Consider the following 14261-nt stretch of genomic DNA (forward strand, 5'->3'; position numbering starts at 1 on the left):
CCCTTCCAACACTGATCCCTATTATTCGTGCCCTTAGTATCAGGAAAACATCAGCAAAACAGAAGCTGTCCTAGATATTTAAAAAGAGGAAACATTTAATATAGGGAAATGCTTACAAAGAAGTTAGTAGGATTGAAAGACTCTAGTTCTGAAGTTGTGATCACACACATACAACACATCAAAATCAAAAAAACTTGCTTGTCCTGAATCATTATCCATCATGGTAAATGGCACCTAATTATGCAGCTGCCCAGGACAAAATCTTCAGAGTCATCCTGCCTCCCACCTCACATCAAATCTAGAGACAAAATCCTGTTACCTCTGCCTTCAGAATTTATAAAGAACCCAGCTAATTGTCATCACATCCTCTCCTACCTTCTGGGTTTAAGGCTTTGTCTTTGAATAAGCTGTACTCCCTGCCGCTGCCCCTGCCTGCCAACAATGTGTTCTTAACAAACACAGCAGCCAGAGACTTGTAGACTTCAGTGTTGTGTACCAGCTACTTCAGCACTTAGTAGGGTTGAACTTTGCTACCCCCTTGAAAACTAAATGGCCATGTCATTTAAGTTGGCCAATGAAATGAGAATGGAAATGATGTGGTCACTTCTAAAAGAATGGAAGCTCCAGTGATTGATGTTTTTGTTTGTTTTGATTCGTCTTTGGTTTTTTTTGCTGTGATGGAAACTAGTAGCACCCTCAGTGGTAGCCAGTCTCAGTCAGTGCTGAAGTGAGAATGTGGACTGTAGTACCCAGCTGCACATGGGCAAGAATTAAACATTCAGGATGTGAGGCCACTGAAAATATGAAGTTATTTGCTGCTAAATGACAACATACTTGATTGTCTCTGATTGATTGATACAGTATCCTTTGATCACTGATTAATACAGTGAACTTTTAAAAACGTAATTCAGATTGTTTGATACTTCAAAGGCATCCTGTCCTATAAACTTGGTCCCATGTTCTGTCTCTGTACTCATCTTCCATCTTCTGCTTGCTTACACTCTCCAGACTGATCTTTTGAACACACCAGGCACACTTCTGCCTCAGGGATTTTGCACTTGTTCTTCCCTTTATCTGAAATGTCTCTCCTGCCCCATACTCACAAATTGTTCCTTACCTTTCTTCAGATCTTTCCTCTAATGCTGGCTTCTTAATACACCCTTTCCTGATAATCCCAGCCCCAGTTTTCCTATTCTCTTTCTCATTTTATATTCTTTATACCACTGATCATCATTAAAAAACTGTCTTTTTGTTTGTATATTTTTATTAACTATCATCTCTCTCCCTCAATAAAAACAAAAGCTCCATAGAGAAGAGATTTAAACCAATTTGTTTTCTCTGGATGCCTAACCCCCATAAAGGTGCCAGAAACATATTAACCACACTCAGTAAATATAAGCTGAACAAATGAAGGACAGAAGTAGCACTGAACACAAGGGAAAAAGTGTGTTTTATAATAGATGATGCTAAGACGAGTGATTGTGTGTAATAAACAAAAAGTGAAACTGGGCCAAAACTTCATACCACATACAAAATCAGTTCCAAACAGCTAAACAAAATTAAACCTGAAAGGGAAAAGTATTCAACTTTAAAAGTCTAAATAAAAGACATTTTATGGTCCAGGGAAAGATTTCATGAATTATAAACAAAACAACAGAGCATGAAGAAATTACCTAACACAAAATTAAGAACTTCTGTTCATCAGATATCATATCAGAGAGAATTAAAAAGATACATGAAAAGTAAGAAGAAATATTTTCATAAAAGCTGATTAAGAGAAAGACAAACAGTTGAGCAGAAAAATAAGGAATCGCAGGCACTTCACTGACAGGGAATCACCAACAGTCAATATACAGACAAAACATACTTCTCTTATAGATAATTAAGCTAATGCAAGTTAAAGCCACAATATTATTCCAATTTTGCATCCTCCAGGGGCACAAAAATGTCAGTGTCTGCCAATGTGAAGTCTTTTTGAAAGTGTGGAATACGTGACACAGTGTATATAAACTTAAAAAAAATTTGACAATATCTGCTGATCTTGAAGATGTGAATACCCTATGACCTCACAAATCCATATATAGTCTAGATAATATGTGAATGTGTTTCAGAATATGTTATGTATATACATAAATATACCATGAATTATGTATATGTGTGTGTATATTTGTATATACACACATAACTCATATTCATGTGTGCCAAATGATATATCTGGGAATGTTCAGATATAAGACTATTCATAATGGAACTTCAAAAGAATAGGAACAATCCAAATGTCCATTGGCAGGAAAATGTTAAATAAATTGCAGCATGGTAAAAAAAATTGTGGCATGTTTATATAATAAAATCATATACAGTAATGAAAACAAATAAATTATAGCCATACATACCCATAATACGGCAAATATGCTATATAGGAAAATAAATCACAAAAATCTACACAGTATCATTCCGTTTACACATGAGGCAAAACATTTGAAATGAGGGAAGATGTAGAAAGGCATCTAGGAGGAGCAGACAAGAAATTTCAAAGAAAAAATTTTTTTTCCTTAAACGAGGCGATTAGAATATAGGTTTTCCTTTGTTTCTATTTCTTTTCATGTATTTTTATAATATTCTCTCATATCTATTTAACATATAACAAGAACATTTTTAAGTGTCGTTGTACTTAAATATTCTTGTAATGGAAAATGAAGCTTTCAGAGAAACTTGCATTTATTGGGCATGATAACAAACAGAAAGCCTTTTGATTATCCAGTTGTTTCATATCTCTTTGGGTAGCTTGAAACTGTGCCACTCAGCATTATAAACTGCAAGTAAAGGACTTTCGAGAAAGGCAACAAATCAGAAATGCAAAACGCCATCACTGATTAATTTATGAAAACGAAGTTTTCAGTCTACAAGAACCAGAGGCAAAACAAAACAATAACTCACCAGGGGCCGTTAGCCCTGAAGTGTGGCACTTGGCCATGTGTAACTATTTATCACTCCAGGTCTCAAATCTGAATGATATCAATCATGCTGCTTGCCAGGGCACAAACTGAATATAAATTGGCCTTCCTGGGCTTCAACAGGCCTCGTTCTGCCAAGTGATTTGATAGTTCTTTTATTTTAAAACACTTAGGATGGATTATGGAATGAAAACACACACTTTGGAGCCATTTAGAAAAATCAATTCAAGCCATGCTTAAGGACAAAGAAAAATCCTTCTTTCTAGTGACATATCTTACTCAATAGAATGGTCCCATGGAGATGCAAATACCTGTACAAGGTATATTTCGACAGCAGTGCAATTGTTAGCAGGTGTATCATGACAATATTGGCATACTGTGAACATTTACTCCAGTGATGCTAAGAGTGCTCAAAATGTTTCTGGAAGAGGTTTGGGGAATAAGTCCTAAAAGCCTTGAATGAATTTTTAGTTTAGGAGTGGATTTAATTGGTTTTTGAAAAATGCCAAAGTCTTTTGGAACCAAAGTTAAAAGGGAGATTTCAAGGGTAGAGGATTCTTGATTTGGCTCCTACACAAGAGGCAGCTTTCTGGAGAAAGGATTCTTGACTCTGTGGATAGTTCATAAGGTGTTACTTACTCAGTTCCCCACACAAAGCAGACATAAATAGGTCTCATTGGGAATCCTGTCTCTGCCACTTTACTAGCTCTGGAACCACTGACAAGTAACTCAGTTCTTCAAATGTCAACTCCCATGAAATAAAGGTAATTACAATGGCTATGGTTTTTTTGGCTGCACTCACAAATCATGGAAGTTCCTCAGGCCAAGGATTGAACGCAAGCCACAGAAGCTCAGGTCATTGCTGTGGTGACGATGCCAGATCCTTAACCTGCTGTGCCACAAGGGAACTCCAATTGTGAATATCTTGGAGGGTTGTTACAACAATTAAGAAATTGCACACATGAATACCAACACATAAAATTATCCCCCAAATGGCAAATGAAATAAGATCATTTGTAGTAAACCTAATTCTGAGATCTTAAATTTAGGCTATATTGAATAGCAGTTAAATACATGAGCTTTGGAGTCAGATTCACCCAAATTCAAATCATAGATTCTCCATTTTCTGGATAGGTAATTTATCTAATTTCCAGAAAATGACTTAGATTTGGACAGACTTTGAACAATGGGATTATAATGGTATTTGTTGATTTTAGCATAATAATCAAATAGGTATTTAGAATGAAAATGGAATTGGCAGTAAATTTAAATAAAGTGGAAATTTTAAATATGTAAGGCTTACCACATTCATAAATGGGATAAATGACTTACAGAAGAATGACCTGGAAGACATGGGCATGGACACATAGACTACCCTCTTCAGTTTTCCCAGACCATGCAGAATCGAAGTGAAAGAGTATATAGTCTAGATCTGGGCAGTCTGAAATGAAATCTGACTCTTACTACCAACTGTATGAACTTGGGCAAGGTGCTTAAACTTTCTCTGGGTCTCCTTAACCTCAAGTTTTTATCTTGTAGTGGGAGCTTAAGGCTAATACAATTTTTGAAGTATCCTTTAAGAAAAGGAATACAACATTATATGGTATTAGATATCTGATTGTGAAATTCAACTTTATTAATTCTAGAGTAAATTTGTCTCTGATATCTTATAGAGCTGTTGGGTTAGAAGATCGAATTTGTGTAACATGTTTGGAACAGTGCCTGGCCCAGATCGCCGGGGAAGTGTTTACCATAATTACTATCTCAGCCCCACAAAGATAGTTTAGATCTTTCATCTCCTAAAAATCTTTTAAGTAGAAAAGAGGAAATGAGTCTGTTATTCCCTACCCACATTTAGATTTTATATTATCTCGTAATGCCTAGTTATGCTCAGGAGAGTATTGGTTAAGGGTAGGTGTTTAAAACATGAAAACCAGAGCTCACAAGGATCAGAAGAAATCCAAGAAACCCCCATCTCTGCCCCTGGAGCAAGTACATTTGCTGAAGCTCTTTCCCACTTGTGGTTGTGGGAGGGGTATGAAAAATATGAGGAATATTGGGAAAATATGTTAGTTTCATCTCACTTTCTCCCCTCACTTCCCACTTCACTCCCACCTCCCATAGCTGACCTCCACACCTAAGGAGTAGATTTGACCAAACAAGTTTGTTCAACAAATATTCTGATTATCATTTCTTTCATGTTCTTTTTTATTTAGTGCATTTTATCTATACAGAAGCAACAAGAGGCTTTGATTACTATATAAAGGACACTAGTTGCATATTTAATAGAACTAAAGATGAAAATAGACTTCTTGGAGTTCCCATCGCGGCGCAGTGGTTAACGAATCCGACTAGGAACCATGAGATTGCAGGTTCGGTCCCTGCCCTTGCTCAGTGGGTTAACGATCCGGCGTTGCCCTGAGCTGTGGTGTAGGTTGCAGATGCGGCTCGGATCCCGCGTTGCTGTGGTTCTGGCGTAGGCCTGTGGCTACAGCTCTGATTCGACCCCTATCCTGGGAACCTTCATATGCCGCGGGAGTGGTCCAAAGAAATAGCAAAAAGACAAAAAAAAAAAAAAAAAAAGAAAATAGACTTCTTTATAGAAGCTTAGTAAAATTAGGGTCATATATTTTATCACATTTTTTTTCTGCTAGAAATTTTTTTCTGCCCTTATTATCTATTTTCAGGCTAAAAAGCAATGTGCCTCCACCAGTTTTCAATTAAATAATCTATAACTAAATATATTGTTTTTTATTTAAATTTATTAAAATTTCTTGTCTATTGGAGTTCCCGTCATGGCACAGTAGAAACAAATCTGACTAGAAACCATGAGGTTGTGGGTTTGATCCCTGGCCTCGCTCAGTGGGTTAAAGATCAGCGTTACCGTGAGCTGTGGTGTATGTTGCAGACATGGCTCGGATCCCACGTCGCTGTGGCTGTAGTCTAAGCCAGCAGCTGTAGCTCTGATTAGACCCTTAGCCTGGGAACCTCCATGTGCTCCATGGGTGTGTCCCTAAAAAGAAAGAAGAAAAAAAAATTTCTTGTCTTCTAAGAAATGACATTATTTGCTAAATCTAACTTCAAAGGATAGAACAGGTCCTGGGCTAATTTCCTGGGAGAACTTTGTAAGCATATTTTCTACATAAGAAGTTAAATTCTTATTTCTAAATAGCAAGCTTACCCTATCTAATTAAATACAACTTACTCTCAAGTGTGATGTTTCTGGCATGGTTATGGTTATAAATTTGGTTTATCCAATTAGATTTTGGTAGAAATGAAGACAAATAAATTTTGAACCATTGCAAATGACTACATTATCATGGAAAATAAAGGAATTTAATAAAGACCTAGATAGTTTCACAGAGTAGTCCAATTAAAATCTCCCTTTATTTTTCTACAAAATCATTATCCTGAAGTTCTCCTGGTGGCTTATTAGCTTATAATATACATGAAAATTTCTCAGTGAGTGTTTTTCCTAAATTCTGAGGGATCAGTTGAAATAAGTTCAAAGGAATTTTATTTTATTTTGGTTTATGCAAGTATATCTAGCTATATTGAGATATAAAGATAAGCCAAGATGAATGCAAATAGATTTTTCCTAAGGCTCATAAAAACATAGAGCATTATCACAATGCCTACAACATATAAAAATAATTATACAATTATATTTTTCATCAGTTTAATTCAGTTCTACACAAGTAATGCCTGATTGAGAAGTTATACTAAAATACTAAATTGAGTACTAAAATACCAATGAAAAATAGTGTAAGGATGGAGCGAGATAATCGAAGTTAAAGCATTCTTAGATCCATTTATTGTTTAGAAGTATACATGAGACACTGATAAATTTTAGACTGTGTGAAAGAATAGATGATAAAATTTCAAAAATAACTGCTTTTAAAAAACAAGGATAGAGAGTTGGAAAAGAAAGACAATAAAAATATTGGGGGAAATTCAAAAGAAATCAGTAAAGAGGGGGAAAATATCATCAAAAAGCCAAGGCAAAAAGAAAGTCAAAATGGAAACTGTAATTATAGATTAAGACATGGACGCTAGAATGAGAAGGCTTATGATAAATATACATGTAGTTCTGTAAGAAAAACAAAAAACAAAAAAATTTCTTTGTGCAAAGTTAGTAAGTATAATTGCCCTAACTTCTCTTATACATTACAGATTTATAGAATATTTCAGTGCATCATAAAATTATATTGAACCATACCTGACTGTTCAGACATACTTGACATTGTATACCAAGAGATTGACACAAGAATGTTGGTTAAAGTAGTCAAACAAACATACAAGTAAACGACCTGAATGTCCGCCTATAGAAGAAGGGAACATAGGTTGTGGCTGATTCAAACAATATAATAGTAAACAGTAGTGAAAATGGAAGATAATCAGCCACAGCTATTAGTATGAGAGGCTTGCACCACTATGTTATGCTAAAAGTACATTGCAAATAGTAGCTACAATATGATACAATTTATATGCAGCCAGAACACATACAAAACTAGCTACATATTGTTTAGTTGTATATCAAGGGAATAATTAATACAAAAATCAAGATAAGATACCTTCTAGCCCTGGTGTGAAGATCAAAATGGGAATTTAAATCAGAGATAAACCATTTTAATATAAATAGCTATTTTCTTTTCCTTTTGTGGTATTGTATGTACAAGGTAACTTATACGTGCATTACAAATAATTTGATATGAGTAAAATATTTCCTTATTAAATAATGGTACATTGGAGCTCCCTTGTGGCACAGTGGGTTAAGGGTCTGGCGTTGTCACTGCAGCAGCTTAGGTCACTGCTGTGTTGTGGGTTCAATCCTTGACCTGTGAATTTCCACATGCCATGGGTGCAGCAAAAAAAAAAAGTAAAAATAAAATAAAAATAATTTATGCTTTATCCTTGATTTTTAGTGATTAGGCCTTTTAAACATTTTAGAGTAGTTTTGGTATTTCTATCTTTTTATCAGAATGAGTTGAAACTTAAATGATATTTAGTAATCAGTTGAGATGGTTATTTTTGAACAGTCTTTATGATTTAGATTCCAAATTAATACATTACATTTGCAGTACTTTTTTGGGGTACATTATTCTTTTAACGCACCATTGAATTTATTCACTAGCATTTTATTTTGAATACTCATAAGTCTCTTTGATCCAGAGTTTCCTTTTATGTGCCATCTTTGTAATGTTTTGAAATCAGTTATAAACTTGCTTTATGAAAAGAATTGAATGGCTTTACATATTTTATATTTCTGGAAAGTAGATTTATATATTGGAATTAGAATCAAAAGTTGGAAGGATTCTATAATCAAAACAACTCACTTCAAAAGACTTAGAAATAATTGTTAGATAACTTAAAAGATTTTATGTTTTGATTTATTGTTTTTCAACTTTATCCTATTTTGCTAATTTATATTAGTAGATTAAAAAAACCACCTCCAATTTTGCTAGGATTTTCAAATTTATAAGTGCCCACAATATACTATATTACATCTTTTTTGCATATTTATTACCCTCTCAGCAATTTCTCCTTTTGTTTATTGGGTTTTCTTTCTCTTTTTCTTTTTTTCAGGTTTGCCTTAAGTGTATACATTTTAATACTTTTCCCAAAGATCCAGATCTTGAATATGTATTTAATAGCTGAGCTATTTTTGTGATTTGCTTTTTAATTTATTTTTTCCACTTTCATCTTTTTTATTTCCTTCATAGAGTGTTGGAAATCTAGACCACGAGTATGTAGATAATGGGTCCAAGGAGACTTGTGTTGAACAGAATTTGTGAAAGAAAGTAGTCTGGTTCCTAGAAGCAGCCCTGATTTCTTTTCTACAACTGATCTAATCTGCCTTCGGCTCAGCCTCCCCCTCCCCACACACAAGCATGTATAGGCTGCTGAGTAAAATACTTCAACTTTAAACTTACCAGTGATATCCTTCTTTTACAGGTTCATCCCATTTTCATAAATATTCCATGAAGGAAAAATTTTACCTTCCCAAATGGATTTTTCTCCACCCATTTTTTCCCTTCCCAACGTCTTCATAGAAGTCCTTATAAATTTTGTCATGTTTTCTTTTCCCAGCTTTATTGAGGAATAGTTGACAGATAGAACTGTATACATTTGAAGCGTACAGCATGATGATTTGGTATGCATTATGAAATGATGTTCATGATCAGGATAATGCATCTATCCCATGACCTCACATAGTTACCTCTTGTCTCCTTTTTGTTGTTGTTTTTTGCTCTTATGTTTTTTTGTTTGTTTGTTTTTGTTTTTTGGTATGGTGAGAATGCTTAAGATCTCCTGCGTTTTTAACCCCACAAAAATGTTTTCATTTCCTTTAAAATCAGAAAAAAAAAAAATGAAGCCTTGAGGTCAAAGACTGCATTTTCTTGTATACCAATGCAGTCATAAAATATAATTTGTAATACATTTTCATGAAAAACACACAAAAGCAAAATCACCTAAGGGCTCACAAACATCATAATGTGACCCAGAAAGAAGTTACTTTTCCTTTGCCTGGATTGCAGTGTTGAGGTCGTGGCAGTGGGGAGCTCAGGTATTTGTCACAGTTTTTGAATGTTGTTTTTTCTTTCTGTTAAGGTGTTTTTATTAGCCCGTTTTATAGATCATATCTTAGACAAGGTCACTCATCTGATAAGTGGTGAAGCTAAGATTTAGTGCTGATCCCCACTATCTCTGAAGTTCAAGCCCAGAAGTTTAGAGGGAAGCGTCCTGTTCCTTATTGAGCAAGGCTTGTGTCAGGGTTGGCCTATACACTTCGTGGCTTATGGAATGACTGGCCAACAGGGACCTGCTATATAGCAAAGAGAACTCTACCCAATATTCTGTGATAATCTATGCGGAAAAAGAATCTGAAAGAGAATGGAGGCGTTCATATATATAACTGAATCACTTTGTTGAACAACAGGAATTATCACAGCATTGTAAATCAACTATAGTTAAATAAAACTTTTTGAAATGAAAAAAAAAAAATAACCGATTGCCTCAGCTCAGTAGCTCTAAAACGTTTTGATCTCTAGACGCTTTTAAACTCTTAAAAATTGTTGAAAATTATCCGTTTGTGTATGTTCTATATGTTGATGTTTACTATACTAAAATATTTAAAACTGATCGTTTTTCAAAATATGCATTAATTCATTTAAAAATAATGAACCCTTTCTATATTAACGTAAAAATAATATTTTAATAAAAATTACATTTCAAAAAAATTATGATAAAAATTCATTGCAATGTTTTACATTTACATTCACGTCTGACTTGTTGAAATACAGCCCAATTCTCCTCTCTGCTTCTACATTCTATCTGTTGTCATATCACTTGTTAGGCAGTCTTTGGCATAGAAAGAAACTCCAACATGTACTTAGAAGAGGATGAGAGTCAAAAAGGCAAATGACATCTGAACTATTATGAAATATGTTGATGGCTCTTCTCCTGAGAGAGCTCTGGGTCACCCAGGGATTCAGGACCATAATTTGGAATGATGGCAGGTTTCCAAGGAACTATACAGGACGTTATCTTCTGTTCTGTCAGGAAGACTGCCTGGAATCAGTCTTGGACAAGTTACCCCTGAAAAGAAAAGAAAATATAGTCATTATGAGATATGTGGCTCCTTGATGCCAGAGATCCTTGAAGAATAGGTAGAGAAGGAGGTAGAGAGGATGTGGAAGATTTTAGGTTTTTCTTTAAAAACTAATTTAAGGAGTTCCCGTTGTGGCTCAGTGGTAACCAACCTGACCAGCATCCATGAGGATGTGGGTTCTATCCCTGGCCTTGGTCAGTGGGTTAAGGATCCAGCATTGCTATGAACTGTGGTATAAGTCACAGATGTGGCTCAGGTCCTGCGTTGCTGTGGTTGTGGGATAGGCCGGCTGCTGTAGCTCTGATTTGACCCCTAGCCTGGGAACTTCCATATGCCGCGGGTGCAGCCCTGAAAAGACACACACACACACACACACTCACACACACACACGCATTTAAAATTCCATGTAATTAATGATCCTCATATAAGTATTAACATTATTCAAAAGTACCAACTTTCCCAGGATTCCGGAGTCATTTAATGGCATAGCCAGAATGAAAACTTTGATTTTCTGATTCACTAAGTCAGTGTTCTTTCATTTTTATTTTCCTATAAAGGGAATCAAACCACAACAATAAAATTGAGGAAATTTGCTGGGGCCAATTCTAATTCTTCTGTAAAATTAGAATCACTGCTACCCAAGCCTGCTGCTGTTGTGGAGAAGGATGCTTTGGGGATAGAACAGCATTGTTTATGTAACCTTTAGCATCTCTCGACTTCTTTGAGTCTCAGTTTTCTCACATGTAAAATACAGATAATAATAGTAAATGCTTAGTATTATCACAAGGAAAGTATTGAGTACAATGATGACATTTACTGAACATACTGGAGAAAGGTTAGTTTCTTGCTATTCCTAAAAATGCCATACTATAATGCTTGAACATGGAATTTTGTTTCTAAAGTAAGTTCTTGCCTGTCAATGAATAAAGGCATGAACCACAAGGAAAGCAAAAACTTTGAACTACGTGCATTCAAAATACAAATACTCTATAGAGTTGGAAGGTATTCAGAGAGAAAAAAAAATTCCCTATTTTTTTGCCAAAAGAGCAGGTTCGGGTTTACAAAACAAGAATTCTTTGTATGGGTTCGGTCTATACAGCAGACAAAATGTTGCGAATTCTTTACAAGTTAGCTGCCTTAATTCTCATGAGGTCAGAGAAGTCCCTTCTACCCACTTTCCATTTTAATCTATACTTACAGGTCAAGTACAATTTACACATATTTTATACTCATTTTACATTATAGATCATCGAAAATGACTGGAAAAGTTTACTGAGGAAAAAAGCAGACACAGACAGCAGTGAAGAGAAAGAAACTAAAGCTCTGGAATACCTACCTTCTGCCAAGCACTTAAAAATAAAATCTAGCCAACACATTTCATTAAGAATTCTGTAAGGTAGGTTTTATTGTTCTCAATTTACAGATGTGAAAGTGAAACTCAGAGATGTTAAGTAATTTGCCCAAGGCCCATAGTCTGTCTATTTGGATCAAGTTCTAGTGAGTATTCCATTTCACCTCTTTGCTTCTGGGCATGATAAGTACCTGCAAATCAATGAGAGGTAGTCGTGATGAAAAGAGAAGTTTGACTGATCTTTTGGCCCTAAGTCATAAAAACAGAAGCATTTATGTTTCAACTTGTTGAGAAACTTTTCTGCTAACTATAAGGATGAATCATTTCATAGAAGAATCAAAAAAGAGTAAGATACTTTGGGAGGAGAGTATAAACCACTAACTTGTCAGTTGGTGACAGGGTATCTTCTGACAATGATTCAGCAGAGAATATATGGGACAATAAATGGGAAATAATTTTTGAACTTCTACCTGATCTAGTGATTTTATTTCTAAGAAGGGCTACTTTTTCCAGAAATATTTGTTAACTCCTCCCATATGTAATAACCTCTTTTCTTCCTGAGTTCTTCAAGCAGATGCAGGAATTACATTTAAGAAATGGAGATGGAAGTCCAGATCCATGTTAGTGTCTGAACATAAAAAGAATTGAAGAATGAAGGAGTGGTATTATTTCTGATAGACAATTGCTCTCAAAGTGTAAAACCAACCGACAGTGATGAACTATGTTGTGTATTACTATTGGTTTCAAATTTGTTAAACTTCCTATTTTAAATAGCTATGCTCTTACTACTAGCTATAATTAACATACCATACAATCCCCCCTTTTAAGGATAAATTCAATGTGTTTTAGTATATTCACAGAATTGTTCATGCATCATCACAGCCAATTTTTATTTGTATTACCATAGAAACCCTGTAGCCCTTAGCTCTCACCCACCAATCCCTTCACTTTTGCGGTCCTGGGAGAATGCTTATCTACTTTCCGCCTCTGAAGATTTGCCTATTTTGGAACACTTCATGGAAATAGAATCATAAATATGTAGTTCTTTGTGACTTCTTTCACTTAGTGTAATGTTTCCGGGTTTATCCATGTTATAGCATGTATCAGTACTTTCTTTCTTCTTCTTTTTTTTTTTTTTACAAAACTATATTTCATATATAGATACCACATTTTATTTTCCCATTAATCCATTGATATGCATTCAGGTTATTTCCACTTTTTGGCTTTTATGAATAATGCTGCCATAAAGCTTGATGCCCATGTTTTTGTGTGAACATGTACTTTCTTTTGTCTTGTGTACATTTCTGAAAGTGGAATTGCTGAGTTATATGGTAATTCTATATCTAAACTCTTTAGGAACTGCCAAAATCTTTGACGAAGCAGCTACTCTATTTTATATTCCTCCGACAATGTATGAAGTTTCCAGTTTCTCCATATCCTCACAAACATTTGTTATCTCTTGTCTTTATGGCTAGAGTCATCCTAGTGGGTATGAAGTGGCATGTCATTGTGGTTTGAAGGTACATTTCCCTGATGACTAGTGGTTTTGAAATTATTTTTGTATGCCTATTGGCCACTTGTACATCTTCTGTGAAGAAATGTCTATTTAAATCCTTTGTTCATGTTTTAATTGGGTTATTTGGCTTTCTATTATTGAGTTATAATAGTTCCTTATATATCCTAGATACAATTCCCTTATGGGATATATGATTTAAATAAATTTCACCCAGTCTGTGGATTGTATTTTCCCTTTACTTATGGTGTCCCTTGAAGGATAAAGTTCTTTATTTTTAGTGATGTCCAGTGAATCTGAATCTTTTGTTGCCTTTGCTTTTGGTCATACCCAAGAAATCATTGCATAAAATAGACTCAGCAAGTTTTAAAACCTATGCCCTTTCCTAATTACAGTTTTAGATATGATGTTTAGATCTTTGACACATTTTGAGTCATTTTGTATGTGATATGGGCTATAGGTGCAAATTCACTTTTTTGCATATTGACATCCTATTGTCCCAGCATCATTTGTTAGCAAAAATGGTCTTTACTATTGAATGGCTTAATACCTTTGTTGAAATATGTGGGTTTATTTCTATTATCAATTCTGTATTCTTAGTTGCAAATGCCACACCATCTTGATTACTTTTGCTTTGTAGTAAGTTTTGAAAATAGGATGTGTGTGTCTTGTAAAACATTGTTTTTCTTTTTGAAGACTGGGTTGGCTATCCTGCATCCCTTGAATATCCATGTGAATTTTAGGTCATCTTGCAAACTCCTATAAAGTTTGGAAGAAACATCAGGGGAATTCTCTTGTGGCACAATCAGTTAAGGATCCAGCCTGTCACTG

General features: G+C 34.9%; 1 long non-coding RNA gene across 1 annotated transcript in view; it reads left to right on the forward strand.

Annotated features, from left to right (window-relative positions):
* The window catches only part of LOC110259290, a 448093-nt gene extending 435066 nt beyond the window's left edge, over nt 1-13027 (forward strand). The window contains exon 5 of the long non-coding RNA XR_002341545.1: nt 11812-13027. This is a non-coding gene — a long non-coding RNA (uncharacterized LOC110259290). The remainder of the gene's footprint in view (nt 1-11811) is intronic.

Source organism: Sus scrofa, chromosome 2 (assembly GCF_000003025.6).
Source record: "Sus scrofa isolate TJ Tabasco breed Duroc chromosome 2, Sscrofa11.1, whole genome shotgun sequence".
Taxonomy (NCBI): Eukaryota; Metazoa; Chordata; class Mammalia; order Artiodactyla; family Suidae; genus Sus; species Sus scrofa.